The sequence below is a fragment of the Corvus cornix genome, chromosome 2 (genome assembly GCF_000738735.6).
Source record: "Corvus cornix cornix isolate S_Up_H32 chromosome 2, ASM73873v5, whole genome shotgun sequence".
Lineage (NCBI taxonomy): Eukaryota > Metazoa > Chordata > Aves > Passeriformes > Corvidae > Corvus > Corvus cornix.
The window spans coordinates 66,692,132-66,712,182 of NC_046333.1; the positions used below are offsets into that span (position 1 = coordinate 66,692,132).

A 20,051-nucleotide genomic window follows, 5' to 3' on the forward strand; every position below is an offset into this window, starting at 1 on the left:
GAGTTCCAATAAATTATCGGCTGTGGACAAATTCTGAATGTTAAACATTCTCTGTTTTTTCCTTTTTTTTTTTTTCCACCCCCACATACTGTGCTCCTATGTCACCCTTTGAGACTGGAACTCATGACATGCAAGGGCTTTTGGAGGCTTTTTTGCCCTCTTAAACAAGATGGGAACCTGGCTACATAATTATATGCTTTGTAAATAATGTAAAAATGTAATAACATTTGTTTTTCAAATTAAAATATACCTAGGGAAACAGTTTCACACAACCTGCAACAAAATTTACCTCTCTGGACTTTAGTAAAATAGACATCATTTCTTCTACTTCTAGCTGACAGGTAATTCCCAGAGCAACTTGTAACCCTAATCTAACTCACATTAGCTCTTTTACCAAAATGCTCTGTCGTTGCCCTTCGGAAGAAGGTCATAAATGCTTTCAAGGGCTGATGCTAACTTTGCCTTAGCTGATTTGTCACTTCTAAATTGGATTGTGGCAATTAGCAGTATATTGCTGGTTTTGATATGACTCTATCAGTTAAGTAAATTTTATTGCTAGTTTTACCAGTAGGCTGAGATACATCAAGTGGCCTAAAGTGGCATAGCCTTGCATGGCTGATGGGAAGCTCTGAATATAGTAATTAGCAAAATAACCTTTGAAAATGTTCTAGGTTCAATTAGCCTGAATGAACTCTGTAACACATGAACCTGTATGGAAGCAAAGATGCACCCAAAAAAATTCATTTACAGAAAGCCTCTCCAAAATGTGTTCTCTCTCAGTTTTGCTCTTTTTGGTCTCCTCCATTCTGCTTGATTTTTCTTTTTTCTTTTTTCTTTTTTTTTTTATTGTTATGCTTCATTTTTTCTGTCACATCTCTCAGGTTTTCAAAACTTTCCCTCTATCATGGATTTCAATCCCCACAGACAGAGTATGATTTAGGTGATTTACCTCCTTGAAATCAAGTAAACTCCAACCCATTCCAGGCTTAAAAGGAATCAAATGGAAATTACCCAGTGTTCCTTTTTTTTTTTTTTTATACAAACCCTGTTATTAGACTCTGCTGTTACTTTATCAAATGGTATTTCTGGTTATTGTCTGACATTTACCTTGCTGGGTAAATTAGGTCATCTGATATATTGTTGAGTGACAGACAGCATTAATCCTTAGCATAAAATAGGAAATCCTTGAAGAAAAACAGGAAGAGTTTCTACATAATGTGGCCAGACCATGGCATGGATGAGAGCCAGAAGTGCAGATTATACAGCAGTTTTAGACACTTTCCACCTGAATTCTAAAAAAAATCTCCTAGTTACACAGTGCCAACTTCTGGCTTCATCTGAATGCAGCAAGAAAACCCTTGGTGTGTGTTTGAGGTCCCTTCTGATTCCTGCCTAATGAATCATTTTTAGTCTTTTTTATGCATCTCTTCCCAGGTACCTGCCATTATTTCAGTAAAGCAATTAGTTTTTTCCTCTAAATTCTTCATTTAAATACATGTCCTTGTAATTGGCCAGATGAAACTGCCTTATTCCTATGGCAAAATAATTCTATGTACGACTTGTTTCTCCTTGTCACTCAGATTAAGTGCTCTTCAGGGCAAAGATGCTGTTGGTTTCATGGTCTGCTCTGCATCCACTGTCAGCACAACAGCAAGTGCACAAATGAGCACAGGTACAAAGCTGAGCCACACACTCTCCCCCTGATTAAAGGTGTGACTTTATCTGCTATACAGAAGCACCTACTTTGTTCTGTTTATCAGTCCCCGTGAATGACCGACAAGGAGAATCAAAGATATCTTGAGTTGCAAAGTATGAAAATCTGGGGACAGGGCAAAACTTTAACTTTCCAGCCCTGCCCTGCCCTACTACATTTAATTCAGCCCATTTACACTGTTTGTGTGATATGAAAAACTGCCTAGAGCAAGTAGTGAGCTGGGAATGTGCAATTCACAGCTTTCCTGAGGAGGTGTATTTTTAAATCTGGACCCAGTGAGGAAGAGCAATTGATTTGATCCTTCCCCTTAATTCTATCTACATGACAAGGAGACTGGGGTAAAAAGCAGAGACAACCTTTTCCATTCTCTGCAGTGAGTCTTTTGAGTTTATTTTAATTATTTATTAAAATTATTTAATATTGCTGATTGGAGTTCACTTGTATATCCCTGTAAGGGATAAGATATGGGAGAGATGTAACCACACAAAATGGAGATGAATTTGTGCTTATAGAAGGATTGGGGTTTCTGGGTGTGTATGAGGAAAACTTCCCAGTGCTTCCACAGACTTTTGTCTCTCCTGCCCTCAGGTGATGCCACTGAAGCTGCACAGGACTTGGAGATCTCATCACTCTATCTCCCTGTCAGCCGAATATCTTTGCAGCATAACCTGGTCCTGTGAGATGGTTCTATTACTCTAACACAGACATGTTACACCTTAACCACAATACAAACAGACAGATCAATTGTACACCAAGAAAATATTCAGTTTCCATTACCTATGATGCCAAATTGCCACCAGTTTGGATCCCAGATGCTTTCAACAAGATACTTAAATTCATACTGAGATGTCTAGACTTAAACTGAGATCTAGCTGTGTATGCTCAGTGTCACTGAAAAGCAGGGAACTTTTATTTATGTATTTATACAGAAGCTGATTTCAGGACCCCAGACTGAAAATTAATAACTGATAAGGGTATTTTATTTCTGAGAGATTTCTTTCTCTGTCTTCTAAACTCACTGTGTTCTTAGACAAAGTTGCCTTATAATCTGACTTCAGGGAAGTATGAATCAGGACTCCAGCTTCTGTCCACAGCTCTCCCATTGACTTCCCTTGGAGTTCAGGGAAAATCTCACTCTTTTCCCATCTACAGTCTCTCAGATCCCACAACAGATTTTTGGGAATGCGATGTACCAGAATTGCTGTCAGGCCTAATTAATTTTCAGGGTGCTTGGAGTGGTTTGGATGAAAGGTGCTATAGAAGGGGAAAGGTACTGATTATATTATTATTGTTGTTGTTGTTATTACACAGCAGCCCTGTCCATTGTTCTCAGGAGAAGCCTGTGCCTGGTGGAAGACTGCCTTCCAATCTTTCTAGACACAAGCTCTATTAACATACAAACGATCGGGTCACACTATTCTTGGAACAGAACTCTTTAGCATGATTATTACAGATTCACACTGGTGGACCCTTAGTGCTCTGGAGAAATACAGGTTTTGCTTAGTGCTTAATAAAAAAAAGGCCATCATAAAATATGTCACTTGGGGCCAATGGATATTGTCGCAAGAGATAAAATGGAAGAGGAAAATGACATAGATTTATCTTTTCCTGGGTGCCAAGTGTGGCTTCCACTTGTTCTGGAATCTCCCTGTTAATGTAGCATTTATTCACAGCTACTTGGCAGAGGCATATATGAGGCTAAATTTTCAAGTGAAGGCTCAAAAAAAAGGGCTTAGCTTCTGTTTCTGGGCACCTGAAATGACAACCTTTATCTGTGGCTTAGAAAAGAGACCATAGTCAATATGGACTAATGTGGTGATGGCCACTAGAAGCCATGGGATGGATCCACAGCCATCATATCCTGCCCTAAGGCCACCAGAGGACTGCTGCAACTGATGTCATCCGAGGACTGGTCTCACGGCTCTGGCTACATAGTTTGGTCCTTCTGTGCAAACTGAGAATTTCTGAACATCTGGTCCTGCATATAAGATCTTTTTACATTTATGGCCACAGTAATATGCAGTACTTCACAGCTTCAGGTATATTTTAGATGTGACAAGGCAAGGAAAAACTCCTGCTCCTTATTTCTTACAAAGCACAATTTTTTTGCATCAGGGATTCTACACATCACTTACATGAGTTATGGATGAGGGAAAAAAATATCTGCTTGAAAGACTTTATCCATAACCAAAAGAAATAAGCAGAAACTACTCTCCTTGATTTTCTTGGGCTTTGCACCAAGCCCTCAGTTAGGAATGACATTTTATTGTTGAAAAAAATCGTTTGGTGGCAAGATATGTATGCATGCCTTTAAAAACAGTCTTCTTTTTGTATGTACTAGATTAATTTTCCTGTGTCATTTTTAGTTTAGAAGCAAACAGCTTCAACAGGGTGCAGGAGTGCACAGCAGCATTACCCATATGCAGTGCTTGTGGCTTGCTACATTGTCCATTATAGCAAAGGTGAGTTGTTCTATAAGGGGAAAACACTTCAGGGCTTCCAGCAGCCAAGCACAGAGCTCAAGCAGAGCTCTGCACCAGCCGGAGGCTGTCCACATGCTGCTCCAGCCAGAAATGCTCTGTACACACACTGAAAATCATGGTAGGGATTTGAAGATGTCATGCTGACACTGATGTTGCCATTTTAAATTCAATCAATTAATATTATAAAGAGGCAAAAACATTACGCTAGTAGGTATACCGCTGCTGCCCTCATGGAGCTAAACATTATAACAAGTGCTGGTGCTAAGTGGTTTTCTGAGTCCCATAAAGGTTAGATCATATCTTTGAGGATTTCATGCATTTCTTCTTTTTTTTTTCTGATTAGTTCATTTTTATTATTATTAGCTATAGTAAGGGAGTTTACCCAGAACAGAATGAGAAAATGAAACTGAAAAGCAGTTAATTGGTACTTTAATTGCACAGATACAGGCTTTGAAATTCCAGTGGCAAACCAAAGTTACAGTATTTACAGGGAAAAGAGCAACAGAGATATTTCTTCGCAGGCTTTTAATTGGAATCTTAATGAAATCACCTTGTGAAGGTGTGAGGTGCCTGAAGCATGTACGTGATGGCGAAGGAGGTGCATTAGCATTCACAAAGGGAACAGCCTGTGTCATGATTTAGGTATAGTCCACCCAAAGCTTCCCAGCTGCGGGGAAAGCAAACTTTGCCACCCCAAGAGCAGGAAGTTGAGCTTTCCAGTATATCTTTCTAGGCTTTCTCAGTAGCGGATGGGAAAAGAGAGATTCCGCCAAGAGGCAGCAGTAGCTACGGGTAAGGACCCCTGTGAGATGTGATGGGACTCTTTGGCTTTCATTCATATGTTTACCCTCAGGAAAACCAGAGCATCAAGTAGATATGCACAGCTGATTTTCACATGGAGTGAAGAGCTGACACAGAGCATGGCCTGTACCCAGTTCCTGTACACAGGAGAGTTTTCCTGGGCTCTACAGCAATAACCTAGACCCAGATCAGGCTTCTCCTCTAAATCACCTTCCTGCCACTCTCCATCAATCAAAGAGGAATGAGGGTCTGACCAGATAACACTGAATCAGTGTGGCTTGGGTTCTTCTGCAAGTGTAGGATAATAACCACCCTGTTACTTTTCCTAAGGATAGATAAGTCATGGGTATGTCCATATCCTTAGTCCATGGCAACTTTGGAAACAGCAGAAAAAGATTAGACTTTTTATTTTTCTGCCACCGGTTTTATGCAGGAGGATATATCCTGACTCCTATGAAATTACTCTTTATTTCCTTAACTGTGAATGTACCAATAAGACTACCAGTGTTCTTACAGTAGTAAACCAGCATGAAACTAATTCGTTAATGTTTGAAAAACTTGGCCTGGAATAAGGAATATTTGTGTCACATGAGAGTCTGCCCCTGAGGGATCAGTGGTATTTTGGTCAACATTCTCAGGTTTTTTGTATCTACAATGAGGATCTGGTTTTCAAAGGTGTTGTTGCCTTCTTAGCAGGCTTCATAGGACTAAGCAGAACTGCTTTGATGAACATTTTGAGACCTTAAATGAGGGACATTACATAAGACTCCACATGAAAGCTCCCTTTTTATCTGATTTTAACTCTCTTCTAGTGCATTACTTGATCACAGAAATTTTCCATTCCTGTTACATAGATAGCAAAGAAGGAGGAAGAAACTAACTTATTAGCCCAACTGAAGATGAACATGACCTCACTCATTCATCAAAGAGAATCAAAAGTCAAGACAACAGTGTCAGTAAATCCCATTTAATGATCTCTCACAAAAGAACTTTTACGTGTAGAGAGCTCCTTTATTAGTTCACCACTTTGAAATATAACTCACTACACACCAAATGCTCAGTAAGCCACAGGGGCAGCAATAATTTCTGAGAGAACCTCATGTTTTACCAAAACCACTAAAACAGTCCGAGTCTGCTAAGAACAATGACAGTAGCTAGTTAAAAGATCACTTTTTCCTCTGGTGTCTGGTGAAAGGCCTCTATTAAGCACTTCATTGGCAGGGGAATCCAAGATGTGACACTACCCAGATATCTACTGCACTGCTAGACTAATAACATGAAGTCTTAAGAAGAGCAAGACTTTTGTTTCATATGAAGGATTAAATTCCCTTTCAGAGGAAAGCACCAGTTTTTATGTGAACATCTCAAGTCCTGTTTGTTCTTATCCCTCATATCATTTTTCCTTTGCAAAATATCTGATTTTAAATGCAACTTTCAACCAAAGGTGCAGGTAGGTTTTAGCTTGCATCACAAATGAGCCAGCATATATTTAAGTTGAATTAATGCCATCAATTGCTTTATGCCTGTCCCTACTATCCCTGAACTCAGTAGGTGAGAGCAGAGTACTGAGTTGTTTGGCATCAGCAAGGATTGTAAAGGCTTTTGGAATTTATGGGAGTGCAAGAGGCCATGCCTATGTCAGATCTTATCCCAGTGTGAAGAGTAGGAGAATGAAAACAGAGTAGGAATATTTATATAAGCTAGCAAGTGACTTTTTGTGGAAAGTTTTACTCTCTTCCATTCTGTTCTTGCAACATAGACTAGACTAGACTATAATAAAATAGAAATTTCATTTGGAAGGGACCCACAACAATCATCAAGTCCAACTTCCTGCTGTAATAACACTCCATTCCTCTCCCTCTTCCTCCATATATACATATGGGCCATTTATATAGTGTCTGCATTCTCCAAATAAGTAAAAAAATGTACAGAATTTGAGACTGTAGGATTAAATTATAGATTTAGTAATACTAACTTTCAGACAGAGATGGATTATCTGTTTCATCAGCTAAGTAACCTTTGATGCATCTTTGATCTAGTCATTTGCAAATACTCTTCCACATTAAACTTACAGCCTGTCTTTCATTTGGATAAATTCAATTGTGCAACTTCAGGGCATCTATTCGTAAGTATTTTAGAAAATCTTTCTGAGAGTCAGTAAAGAAAACACAAAACCTTGTCTCTGCAAATAAAGTGGTATGTGTCTGGTTAGAGTATTCTGGATGTTCCACAATCAACATGATACTCTATTTAGGGAAAAAAAAAATGACTAATTTTTGCTTGTTGGGTCAGATCCAAAACACACCAATGGAAGAGGTCCGTTAACTCTGTTGAGCTCTGGATGAAGCTTCCAGTCTGGGAAGAGGGATGCTGCTGTGCACTCCAACAGCAGCAGTAGCCCTGGCATATCCAAAAAGCAATTTAACGCACCAGCAGCAGTTGCCTATTAATCGGGCTAGAAAAAAAAGGTAGCCTGGGAGAGTGGGTTTAAAAAGAGGAATGTGGCACTATTATATATTGCTTGCAAAGTAAACAAGCAACATCAGTATAGTCATTTCCTAATTACGAGCTGTTTCATAAACTGTAAATGCTAACATGGGAGAGGTAAATCATAGCAATTTAATTAATAAAACGCTTTAGACAATTAAATCCATATGTGCATGTCCTGGGGCACAACATCAATAATAGAAGCTTGCAGGCATATTTTGGAAATTTTATGCAATCATTTGCAGATCTTGTAGTCAATAATTGGTACAAACTGTTTTAACTCTTCCTTGCTTGGTCTAGAAAATGGAAAGGAATTGCTAATTACTATTATTATTATTGATTTCATTACTGTTATTTTGTTGCCCATTTATCAATTCTATGTGTATATTTTAAAATTATTTCTGTGCAGACTACAAAATGAATCTGAATTCTTTCTTACATGTGTGTTAGCTTTCTACACAGTATAATGAATTAACTTCATCCTGGGAAAGTAATAGACTTGTCTTTCTGGCCCACAGAGCTGGACTAAAATTTGTACATACACTGCAACTTGGGGCTCTGAAGTATGATTACAATTTCTGAACAATGGGACTTGGGCTCTGGAGTTCAAGGACCTATCCATGAGCAAAGATATCTTTACAGCTTTTGAAGACTCTAAGCACAGAGCTGAAAGGTGACTTTTACAATTAAAAGATGTTCAGAGAAGCTACCTCATGTGTGCAGTAAGGCAGACTCTTGCACAGGCTGTTAGCCTGAAACTTCGCAAACCAGGCTACAGAAATCCAGAAGAGAAACTAAACTCCTGTGTGCCAAGGAAGTGCTGGGGTCTTCCAAGGCTCATTAAGCCTGGAGAAGGAAATAACATGGATCCCATCCTTGCATTGGCTCCCAGCTAATTTCCAGTGTCCATGTAAAGCTTTGTTCTTACAATTTCAGGCAATAATGAATCCAGCCCTGGCAACATCAAAGCGTGGTATGATCTTTGAATCACTATAACTGCATGTCCTCTGGGACAATGCAAATCACAAAGACTCTTAAAGCAATTAATGGATTCAGCCCCATTTACATCAAAGTTCCAGTTCTGATTTATGCACTGCCATGATAGCAGTGCTTCCTGGGGACAAGGCAGTTCACAAAGTCCCAGAAGCAGCATATAAATGCTGGGGACATCTTCAGTTAAGGGGATCTCACAGTGGGTAGTCTTCCAGTAGAGATCAAACAGATGTTAAATCTCCAGGGAAAACAGCCAAGCCTTCTGAGAAACTCCACTTTGAGCATACATGTAGTTTAAGGCCCTGAAGCTTAACTGTCTGCTCACTATAAACCTTAAATGTCCACCCATTTCCCAAAAAGAGACAAAGAGATTTAATCCCAAATAGGGAAGACTTGCCAAAGACTTAATGAAATCCACCAGAGGTTTCACCATGTCTATTGCTGTCATATAAAAGACAATGGATGAGGATTTTAAATTGTTGAACAGCTAAGTAGAGAGATGAATTAGCTGGTAAAGTGATTTTACTCTTTACTTATAAAGAGTGTATGGGGAAAAAAATCCATTCTCTGAGAGCACACTACCAATTACTGTGAATTCCATCTTCCCTTGCATTTTTGTCGTCTCAAGTAGTGTTAAGTATTGCTATAACCTTTCTCTCGGCAGAAAATCAAGAGATTAAACATATGTCCCTCTTCCTGATCTTTACAGATGATGTTTCCACTGCCTGTTGTTATATGCAAGATCAGAATTTCATACACTTCAATCTGCAGAGCATTTGAGGCTTTCTGGAGAGTAAAGTAAGTATGAATCACTGGTGCGGTTACTGATAATGATGCAAAAATGTTTGTCTGTTTGTAGGGAGAGAAAAAATCAGGAACCTTCTGGAAATGTGGATTAAAGACTCTGAAAGATTTAAAAATTTCAGTGTTCAATTGCAAATCATTGTAAATTGAAGCTTAGTTTTTTCAAATTCTTTTTTAATTATTATTATTCAGTTACTTGGTAATTCAACACAGGATACCACAGCAGTTCTATTTTAAGCCAGTGAGAGCACTTGTAGCATGAAATTCTGACATAAGGGATGCTGGTTGTAACTATGTGGGCCATTATCAAGTAAATTGCCAATATATAATAATGACTATTTGCTTTTTGGTTTTATTTATAATCGTTTTTTCTAGCCTGTAGAACACAGTAAAACTCTTCCGGCTCATGCATGTTTTCACAGCATGGAATCATATCAAAATGAATAATATTGAGGTGGTTACTTGCAAAGCATTACAGAGAATATGTCTGTTTGACATCATTTATATGTAAATTCTGCTCCAGTTCATCGAGATGTTAGACAATTTCAGAGCCATGCTGCACTGCCTTGCTACCCACTCACAGGAGTTTCTCCTGTTACACTGCTTTGATTCCTGATACAGGCTGGCCTCCTTCCTTAGATGAGAAGTGAGCAAATGCCCTCACTGCATTTCAAGTCCCATCACTCAGCTAGGGGGGTACATATTGCCTTTGGTAACACTGCTGCTGATTCCTGCTGCCCCAGTTCTAAGACTGTCTTGGCATCTGAGAGCAATTTTCCATAGTTTTTTTGGTGACTCAGTATTCCTTTACTGCAGAAAATCTTGACTGAAAGGGGAGAACAGGCATGCAGTGTTCTGAAATGGCACTTCTGTTGGCTGGCTTCTTTCTCCAGTTTGGAGCTGTGAGAGAGCTGAGATATCACCTTGTGTAGCACGGTCCCTAGTGGGGTTCTGCAGGGCTCCATCCTTGGCCCTGTGCTCTTCCATGTCTTCATAAACAACTTGGATGTGGGACTTGAAGAAATACTAAGTTTGCAGATAACGCTAAATTGGAGGAACTGTCGACTTCCTTGAGGGCAGAAAGATCCTGCAAAGACACCTCGACAAATTAGAGATGGGCAATCACCAGCTGTATGAAATTCAACAAGGGTTCTGCACCTGGGACAGGACAACCCTGATGTACGGACAGACTGGGGAATGAGAGGCTGGAGAGCAGCCCCATGGACCGGGATCTGGGGGTTCTGGTTGATGGCAAGTTGAACATGAGCCAGCAGTGCCCTGGCAGCCAGGAGGGCCAACCCTGTCCTGGGGGGCATCAGGCACAGCATCACCAGCCGGGCAAGGGAGGGGATTGTCCCACTCTGCTCTGCACTGGGGTGGCCTCACCTCAAGTGCTGGGGGCAGTTTTGGGTGCCACAATATAAAAGGATGTAAAGCTATTAATAGGGTCCAGAGGAGGGCTACAAAGATGGTGAAGGGTCTGGAGGGGAAGCCTTACAAGGAGCAACTGAGGTCACTTCAATTGGCTTCAATGTTTATTGAGTCTGACGTGCAGCAGCACACTGTCCTATGTGATTTAAATTCATGATAGGGAGGCCGTGTGAAACACAGGCCCTCCTGTGAGATGTGGCCTACAGACTGCTGCCATCACCAAGGTGGCACATTTTGCTATGTGCCTAAAAAAGAATGAGCAGCTCCCAAACAGGGATGATGTTGGTCTTTTTATACTGCATGAGCCTGCCTTCATCTTGTCTAGAAAAGATATTCATAAAGCAGTATTTGCTACTGATATGAGCCAGATATGCTCACCTGTAAAGAGTAAAAGCTTCATGACTTTGGGTGAATCTGGGAGGAAGCACTGGGTGTGTCAGACAGCCTTCCCTCAGGCCCTGGGCTGCAGAAGGGAGGCCATTGCAAGGGAGGTGGTCAGAGGTTACCTCAGGGATAGAATATTGTCCTTCTAGACTGGATTCCCTCTTCTCGTCACCAGACTGAGGTAGGATCTTACAGATGTTACAGATACTGAGTGTTTCTGTGGGCTCTGTCAGGGAGTGAAGACACCTATTGGTGGGTTATAATCATCATCAGCAGCAGCAGCAGCATCATCATCACCATCACCATCTTAAAATATCAGTATTATTATAGTAATACTTATTATAACAGTGACAATAGCAACCACAGAAAAGAACAAAAAGTCCTCACTGATGCTTTAAAAGAAAGTTTTCTGGCCAGATCATTGAGACTTGGAGAACACTGGAAGTGTTTAGCACATAGACTCAATTTTGAGGAACACATTTGTTTATTAAAAGGAAGGAATCATAATGTTGTTACTAGAGAAAGAAAGTGGTGTGAATCCCAACAGCTCCCTGATATATCCAAAAGTGATTGCAGTCAAAAACTAAACATGGGCTATTTCTCACTGTAATAACAGGGGGCTATTAAAAAATATTATTTCAATCCACGAGAGCCTTCTCACTGTCAAAATTTAATGCTTTTTCTCTCTTTACTTCATTTGGTAATAAAAAAAAATATATTTTCAGGACATTGTATGACATCATGGGGGTTTTTTGGTAAAAATAGCTACATGGGTTTAGATATCTCCCCAGTAAATTATAATTTAATTTTCAGCTATTTAAAGGTCACTCTGAATAATATATATGCTGCTTAATAATCAGTTAAAATAAAGGCACCTTTCAGAACTGTAGGCTAATAGCAGTATTGCCTTTGCACAGGCCTTTGCTGTTTTCATTTGTTGTGTGATCAGTGAAGCAAGAGAGAAGTTCCCCTCATATGCCCGAGCCACATCTTCAGTCTCTCTCTCTTTCTCTTTTTAATGGGAGGAACAAAAACCTTTTCGCAATCAGCAGTAATCTCTCCAAAGGTCTTTTAATTTAAAAAGTCATAAGTGTTAATTAGCTATTATTAAGTGCCCCCTGTATAAATTAACGTGATTGATGAAAAAATTAAGGGTAATGAAAAATGTAGCAATGCATGTATTTTTAAGAGACTATATTAAAGATGAAAGTCCCCAAAGACAGAAACTAAGGCCTGCTGCACCCGTGCCCTGCCTTTATTAGTATTAATAATAAAAAATATATAGATATATATCTCAGGAATGCACATGGATATGTTGGATATACCAGTTCTAATATACTTCTCACTTCACTGAGCTTTGAATACCTCTTTGTCACAAAGGCTTATTCCAATATGGTATCATGTCCAAATTCTATTTGGTTCATGGACCAAAATGAGCTCCTTTGAAATTGGAAACTGGGATCCAGAGGTAGAAGGAAAAGAGAACTGAACTAACTGAATGACTGGTTTTCCCTTAATTTTGTATATACCTCAGTAGGGCACTACTGTATTTTACAAAACAAGTTCTTTTTTTTTGTTTTATCTGTTATCAGAACCAAAAAAACCCACAAAATTAAAATAAGATCTTTTTTTTCTCCACACAGCTGATATTCTTTTCTGTTATAAAGAGTTTATAACTGTGCTGGGTTCTGCAACCTGTTTGCCTACATGAACCTGATCCAACCATCGTTTGTTTCAGCAGCATTTCACAAGAAACAGGCTAGATTAGGCCACAGTGACTGCACATCAAGACATATTTCCCAGTGAAAAATGTTTGAATAAATTACATCAGATATGGATACTTTATTTGCCTTCTTCTTGGCTACCCAGAAAATATTACTTGCATCATGTAGTCACTAGTTTACTTGCATTTCTGGCCTCACAGCAAATCATAATCCTAATGGGATCTACACTACATTAATACCAATTAAGAAATAGTTCCCACCAAATACTAGGCTGGCACTGCAAAGAGGAGGACTAGGAGAAATTTATTACTAGCATTCTTGTATGCTATAAACACAGAATCCCTCTCAAAGAGGCAGGAACTTAACCCTAGACTACAGGACTCCACTGGGGTGTGTGAGCAGTAAGAAGTTTCACAATCTGCAGCTGTGACAAAGTCTGATTCCCAATGACACTGTGTCATGTAGAGTGGCTGTCATACCTGCATCACTCCTCTGTTGCTCCACCTCCTGTTGCCTGGTCAGCAGTCTGGGGGGCTGTGAACCTGTGGGTTGTGGGCTGGCTGACCAGACCAGGGATTCTTCATGGTAAAGTTGGTTTGTGTTTGCTGCCTCTGGGTAGCCTGCAAAGTGTCCAATCTCTCAACAGTATGTAGTCTCCAAAAATGGCTTCAGAGTGTTCATGAAGTCTCCTCTCTTTCCCTCAACCCAGTTCCCAGGAAATTATTACATAGAACTAACATGGGAGTATCTCTCTGTAACTCTACCTGATGAATCTGAACCCGAACATGATTCAAGGTATTGGACAGTCATAAACAGCAAAAGCTTATAAACCTGTTATTTTATTTTGTTTTCCTTCTGCAGCTTCTTCACCCCAGTTCTGCATCTTGCTTGCTAAACTAAATGGGATTTAAACTGCACCGTTCTACAGACTGTGAGCCCTGAAAGTCCAGACTAACTTGTATGGTTTATAAACCAGCATAACTCAAAGTATTGGTATATGTGACATATGATATTAAACCTGTCCAACACCTTCCAGTATGAGACTTTATTTTTCATTTGCTCATCACCTTTTTTCAATTAATTAATTAAGTAATTGTACTGAAATAATTTTTCAGGGCAAGAATCTGTGTCTCACTAATAGTTTTAAAGCAAAAAGGGCTAAATATTTTTGAGAGAAAATGTGGTTTTCTGGTTCTAATAAAAGAATCTCACAGTTATTCGTTGATTATATGCCCCACATTTTATGCTCTAGTGCAAAAGTTGGAAAGTGGGAAGAACATACTAGATATACGCCTTTAGCACAAATTTGATCAAATCTCAAATCTCTATAAACCCTCTGTGAAGTCTGCTGTCAAGAATTGGAAAGATTTTGACAGCTGAAGTCTCTGAAGAGCCTGACTGCATTAAGCAGCCCCATGCAATGAGCAAGGTGCACGTGCACTGCTCCCAGAGGGCTGGGCATTCTTTAGCCAAGAGCTCCAGGGGAGAAGAAAAAAATAATCTCAACACACCAGAAAAGCAGAAAAGACCAAAAGGACAGCTATATTAAGTCAGATCAAAAGATCATCTAATCTAATACCATTTTTCTGATGGCGATAAATAGTAGATGCATAAGGAAAAGTATAAGAATAAAGTAAGTATGAAATAATAATAATAGCCTTGAATATACTTCAATTTTCTGAAAATTTGCAGCTCTGGGACTTCCAGAGCAGAGGTAGTTTCTGTTTATGAAATCATCACCAGATTTCTCCTTGATGAACTTGTCCAATGCTGGACTCCATGGAAACCTCAAGCTTCCACACTACAGAAAGAATTGCTGTGAAAACCCCTCTTTCCTTTGTTTTGAATTTGCTCCTATTCCTTTAACATCCCAATAGCTGTTGTATTGGAAGGTGGAGTGAACAAACCTATCTATGGTTATAATTTTCATTCTGCACAAACAGAACTTGAATCTAGTGAAACAGACATGAACATACGATGTTCTTCCAATGCATGATAATATATGGAAGTGGTGTTTCAGCTGTAACAAATTTCTGCTTGTGAGATTAAAAAGACTTCCATAGAACCACAGAATAATTTAGACTGGAAAGAACCTATGTGATAAAATGGTTTAAGCCCAGCACAAAGTAGGTCAAACTAGGTGCTCAGAGACTTGGCCTGGCAAGTTTGGAATATCACCAAAGATGGAGAGTGTCCAGCCCCTCTGGCAATGTGTTCCAATATTTGACTGTTGTCTTTGTGAAAATTTGTTTCTTAATATCAAAACAGAATTTTTCTTACTGCAGCTTCGGCCCACTGCACTTCATTCTTTAACTATGAACCGTCCTTATACTTTCTTGGATGGTAGAAGACAGCAATAAAATCTCACCCCAAACTGCCTCTTTCCAAGTGAAATCACCTAGTGAATTCCTCAGCCACTCCTCATATATGCTGTGTTTCTGCCTCCAACCATCTCATTGGCCCTCCACTGAACTCGTGTCAGTAAGACAATGTCCTTTTTGTAGTAGGAAGACCAAAACTGGACATAGTACTCAAGATGCAGTCTCCTGGGTAATTATAGGGACATGTTCATTAGTTTTACTTCCAAGTAGTATCCCACGACCCCCAGACATCTAGACAAAGTTTTAGACTTGTTAGTGAACAGGCATGGAATGAGAGCACTGGGAAAAAAGTTACTTGCTCGTTGGAAGAAGTAATAGAGGCCAGTTTCCAGGAATACAGCAGCCCCTGAGCCTCACCTGGTATTAACTATCACAGCTGTGTTCAAGGCTATGGAAGCGTGCAAATTTATATTAGCTGAGAAGGTGACATGCTGCCCAAGCCATGGGAGCACTCTCAAGCCAGTCACAGAAGCTCTAATTCTTTTTCTCAGTGATCCCATAACAGAGTAAATCCTTATTCATTTGCATTTAAATGTAGAAGAAAAATAATCTCTGAAGATCTAGTAAATCTGCTGACTTGGAGAAAAGTCTACCACACCAGCAGAAAGATTCCCAGTAATTTAACTGGACTATATTTGATTTTTCATGAAATGTACACTCAATTATCAGGTACTGTTATTCCTCATGATCTACAGCACAAGAAGTAACTCTGACACAGATCTTATGCCACCTATCTGCACAGTCTCAATTACTCAAGAGCAAAGTCATTTTGAACTTGGTTTAATATGGAAAATAAATTGATCAACCACCAACCTGACATTTACAAGCTAGAAAAGTATTTTTTTTACTAGAAACCAGTAGAAATACCTATCCAGTTCATTAAAATCAAAGAGTGCTTGTAGTCACACAAGGTCTTTGTGAAAAAAAAAGCCTTGGATTCTGTTTGAACGAGAACAAAAAATCTGCAAAATTTGTGCCTCTCTATACTATAAATCACTCCTCCATAATAATGCCTTCCTGTCCAAGCACACTAATCAAATCTCTTCCCTGTCACTGGAATTATTACATTTTAACAAGCACAGGATTTAATCATCAGTGCAGGCTTTTCACGCATTTGCTTCATTCAGGTCTTGACAGCAAACTTTTACTCATGAGTTGTCCTTACACTGATGGTTTGATTACCATTTTGACTACTCATGTGAGTAATACTTTCCTGTTTCAGGCCTTTAATTAGCTGAATGCTTTCAGAGATATTTCTATAAACTGCATTTTCTCTGTGAACCATGGTATCCTTTCTCCCTCCCTCATGTTAATGACTTGGGCAGGTATGTATTTGCCTGATGTATCAATCACTTTCTCCTCACTTTCTACACATATAAAGTCTTTCTGATTGCTTCTCATGAATTTTAAGAAGCTTCTTTGATAGAAAAGACCTTAGTATCTGTATTGCATGTCATGTAGGATTTAATCTTTTGTGACTGAAATACAGGGAACTGCCCAGCTAAAACACTAGCCCACCTCGTTCTCAAACTTGCCAGCTGCTTTGCTTTGTTGTCTTTCTGATGCCCTCTCATGGCTTCTGCAGCTTGAAGGTCATCAGTGCATGTTCACAGGTCTCCATCAGCATCCAGGAGTGACTACAGATGTTGCTAAGGTGATTTCTTTAATTAGATAAGTAGCTGTTCATTGGCAGAATTTGCTGCACCTGGGACTAACAATGACTTTCTGTAATATATTAGTCTATTCCTGTTAAAGACATGAAGTGAGAAAGGAGAAGGAGCTTATAAAACTTAATGAACTGTCTAAATGGACTTGTTATTCAAAATGCTCCATTTTCTAGCTAAACTCTGATAGATAATCAAAAGTTAAAACTCATCTGCAATACCACGGATGTCCTCCACCCAAATGTTTGTTTATAGTCCTTTTGTTCTGTGTCATATATTCAAGGAAGTCCAATCTTACAAGATTTTACAAGTTGTGTAAGGATTAAAAGTCCCACATAAGAGCCTGAAGAGTGGTCACCCTACAGCTGCTTTTCCAGCAACTCCGACCAATAACTCAGGTCAGTGGACTTTGCAGGAAAGCAGCTGAGTGAGACACGTGCAAATTAAATCCTGCTAACTCATTGTGATAACAGTAATACCTATAGAAGGCTGAAATGGAACCTGGGGAGGTAATTTATAAGGCTCTGCTGGATTAGTCAGGGCTTACCTGTCATCATGCTTGAGTTAGAGGCTGGAATGCTAACTAAAAGAAAGAAAGTTCAACAAGGAAATTCCCATTGTGCTCTGCTCCATTTCTCATTGACCCCCTGTGATACATCATGTTGCAACACATTCTGACAAGTGATGAAGGGTCTGAGTTCTCAAGACCATCCAGGGATTATTCTCCCTTTTCCACCCTCAGGAAAAATTAATTTGTTTGCTTATAAAGTATTTATTTTATATTCAAGTGTTATTCACAGTTTCAAACCTAAAATATTCAAACCCTATTTGGTTTGGAGGAAGGGGAAAGTGGATCCAGTTTTCACATCCAGATAATGATGCTGTGGGTTTTTCCTCTATTGGATCAAGTTTCAAAAAGGGCTGGTTTTCCTCATCCTTGGAATTTTTTTTCAACGAGATTATGAGCAAAAAGGCAGAAACTTAACAAACAAACAAACAAAACTAAACACAACACTTTGGATCTCATAATTCAAATTCCTCATTTCTATAATGCCTGCCAAGATTCATCTCCTTGATTGAGGAAAGGCTAAACAATTTCTGTAAGATCCCACAAATAACAAAGGGAATGTGGACCCTTTTCTTCTGGCATGAAAAAGGCCAAAGAAAACAACGGAAAAAGGGATTGCAAATGAGGGTTTTCGGAATTGTACCCAAACTCTAGACAACACAAAGACAGTATCTAAGTAATGAAATTAATTTTCAATGCAACTATTTCTATTTTACTACTACCGCTGTTCCTAGTGAGGATTTGAGGTCATCTCAAGCAGACTGGTCAGTCCATACCCTCAGATCAGAAACAACTTCATCAAATTCCAAATGCACCCTAGGGTATTGCAGATCATATGGGAAACAAGATAATTGAATGTTCTGCGAACCCTAGAAGCTGATTCAAGCAACTGCCCTAGATAAGCCTGATAGGTGAAACGAGGAGAGAGTTTTAGCCTTTACTCTGAGTATCCTGGCATTCGCCATTCATACAGGCAATACTTCACTCGGTAACTGCAGTCTTGGGAATGCAGGGGGCAGTCTCCACAAGTGTTATGGGTCCTGTGATATTAAGAAATCTCCACTGGCTCAATGAATCAAGTTCTGTCACTTCATAAGCCTCCTCAGTAGCACTAGGGGGTTGTTCTACCTCTGTAACACCAGCAACTACGAGACAGCAAAAAATTCAATAGCTTACTCTTGTTGTTACTCCTGTTTCACATGTGCACATCCTTCTACTACTAATTGCAAGTGTACCACCTTATGGCACAGAGTGTGATGTCTGCACCCAAAAATGAAGGGTCCTTAGAGCTGTGACTTCCTGTGAAGTTCAAATTCAATTGAACTTCTTGTCAAGCTCAATTTCAAACAGCTTCCAGAAGTTCTTTGGACACAGATATGTTCTCCCACTCTAGGTCTTCTTAAAAGGCATTGGAAAGCCTAGCTGCATGAGGGAAAAACATCGCAACTGTCATGCTAAAGGAGAAAAACAGAGTAAACCACACTGCCACAGAAAGCCCCTCCCTGTCAATAAAGCAGTTTTACAGCAAAAACATTTAATTTTATTTTGTTTTTCATTCATTGCCATCAAGTCTTGGCTGTCTTCAGGAAAAGAATGAATTTGACAGTTTCATGTTGACTCTTATATTTCCCATTACTGACTCTTTTCCTCTCTGTCCTAGAGCAAAAATACATTTCCCTTTTTAAGCTTTTGATGATAAAAATCTCATCTGTAACCTCATAAATGATCCTTTATTATCTATATTAATAATGAATAAATGTCTGTTGAATACCCCTGATTCTTTGCATTAATAGTGCCAGATGTATTATAGATAACCTTTTGATTTAACAGCACAAACTGTGAAAAAATATTAAACCAGCAAAGGACTAATCTTACTGGAGTCACTAAGGTCAAAATTATAAACATTTCTTTCATTTCTATTTGTAAATTGTCCCATTATGCAGCATCAGTCTCCATCATTTATTTTTGAGAGAGGTACCACACTAGCTACAGTCCTAGAAATAGAGCTCATAAATAATATCTTGAATAATTTTTTTAAACATTTCCGTCTCTTCCACTTCTCCTTCCTAATGCATCCTGATGATCTTAATTAATAGAGCATTACTACATGAGCAGATCCACTTCCGCTTACTGTACTATCATTTAAAAATATGATGCTTGCCTCTTTTCCCATTAGCCCTGTCAGGATCAGGCACAAACTTCACTCAATCATTTTTTGAGATGACACTGAGAGAACTGCAGTTATTCCTGAACAAAGGGATGAAGCTCCCACTAGTTTAGCACAACTGCATCCCATAAGTTTGCCTGCTTTCCTCTTATATACCTATTCTCTCTTCCTTTATGATCATTTACAAGTGAGTTGCTGCTTTATGCTGATGGCCACAACATCTGAAAAGCCATTTGCCTGTAACTCTGGGTAAAACCCTTCCTAAATATTCCCTTCCACCTGCTGTCCTGTGACTCCTGTTCCAACTTCCAATGCCTCTAACAGAAGTGAAGTGCCTTTTTCAATATTAGGTAACAAAATACAGTATGTCTTTTTTTTAGGGGAAGAAAAAAAAAGGATTCCCACTGAAGTCAAGGTGGGAAATATCCTAGTTTTGTGCTTTTTCTTAAG

At 39.2% G+C, this 20,051-nt stretch overlaps 1 protein-coding gene across 1 annotated transcript in view; it reads left to right on the forward strand.

Moving 5' to 3' along the window:
• Nucleotides 1–13,864, forward strand: part of SLC35B3 (solute carrier family 35 member B3) — a 47,193-nt gene extending 33,329 nt beyond the window's left edge. The window contains exons 10-11 of the transcript XR_005601416.1: nt 9,188–9,276; nt 13,683–13,864. The gene's annotated coding sequence lies outside the window, so the exon portion shown is untranslated. The remainder of the gene's footprint in view (nt 1–9,187; nt 9,277–13,682) is intronic.
• The last annotated feature ends 6,187 nt before the right edge of the window (nt 13,865–20,051 follow it).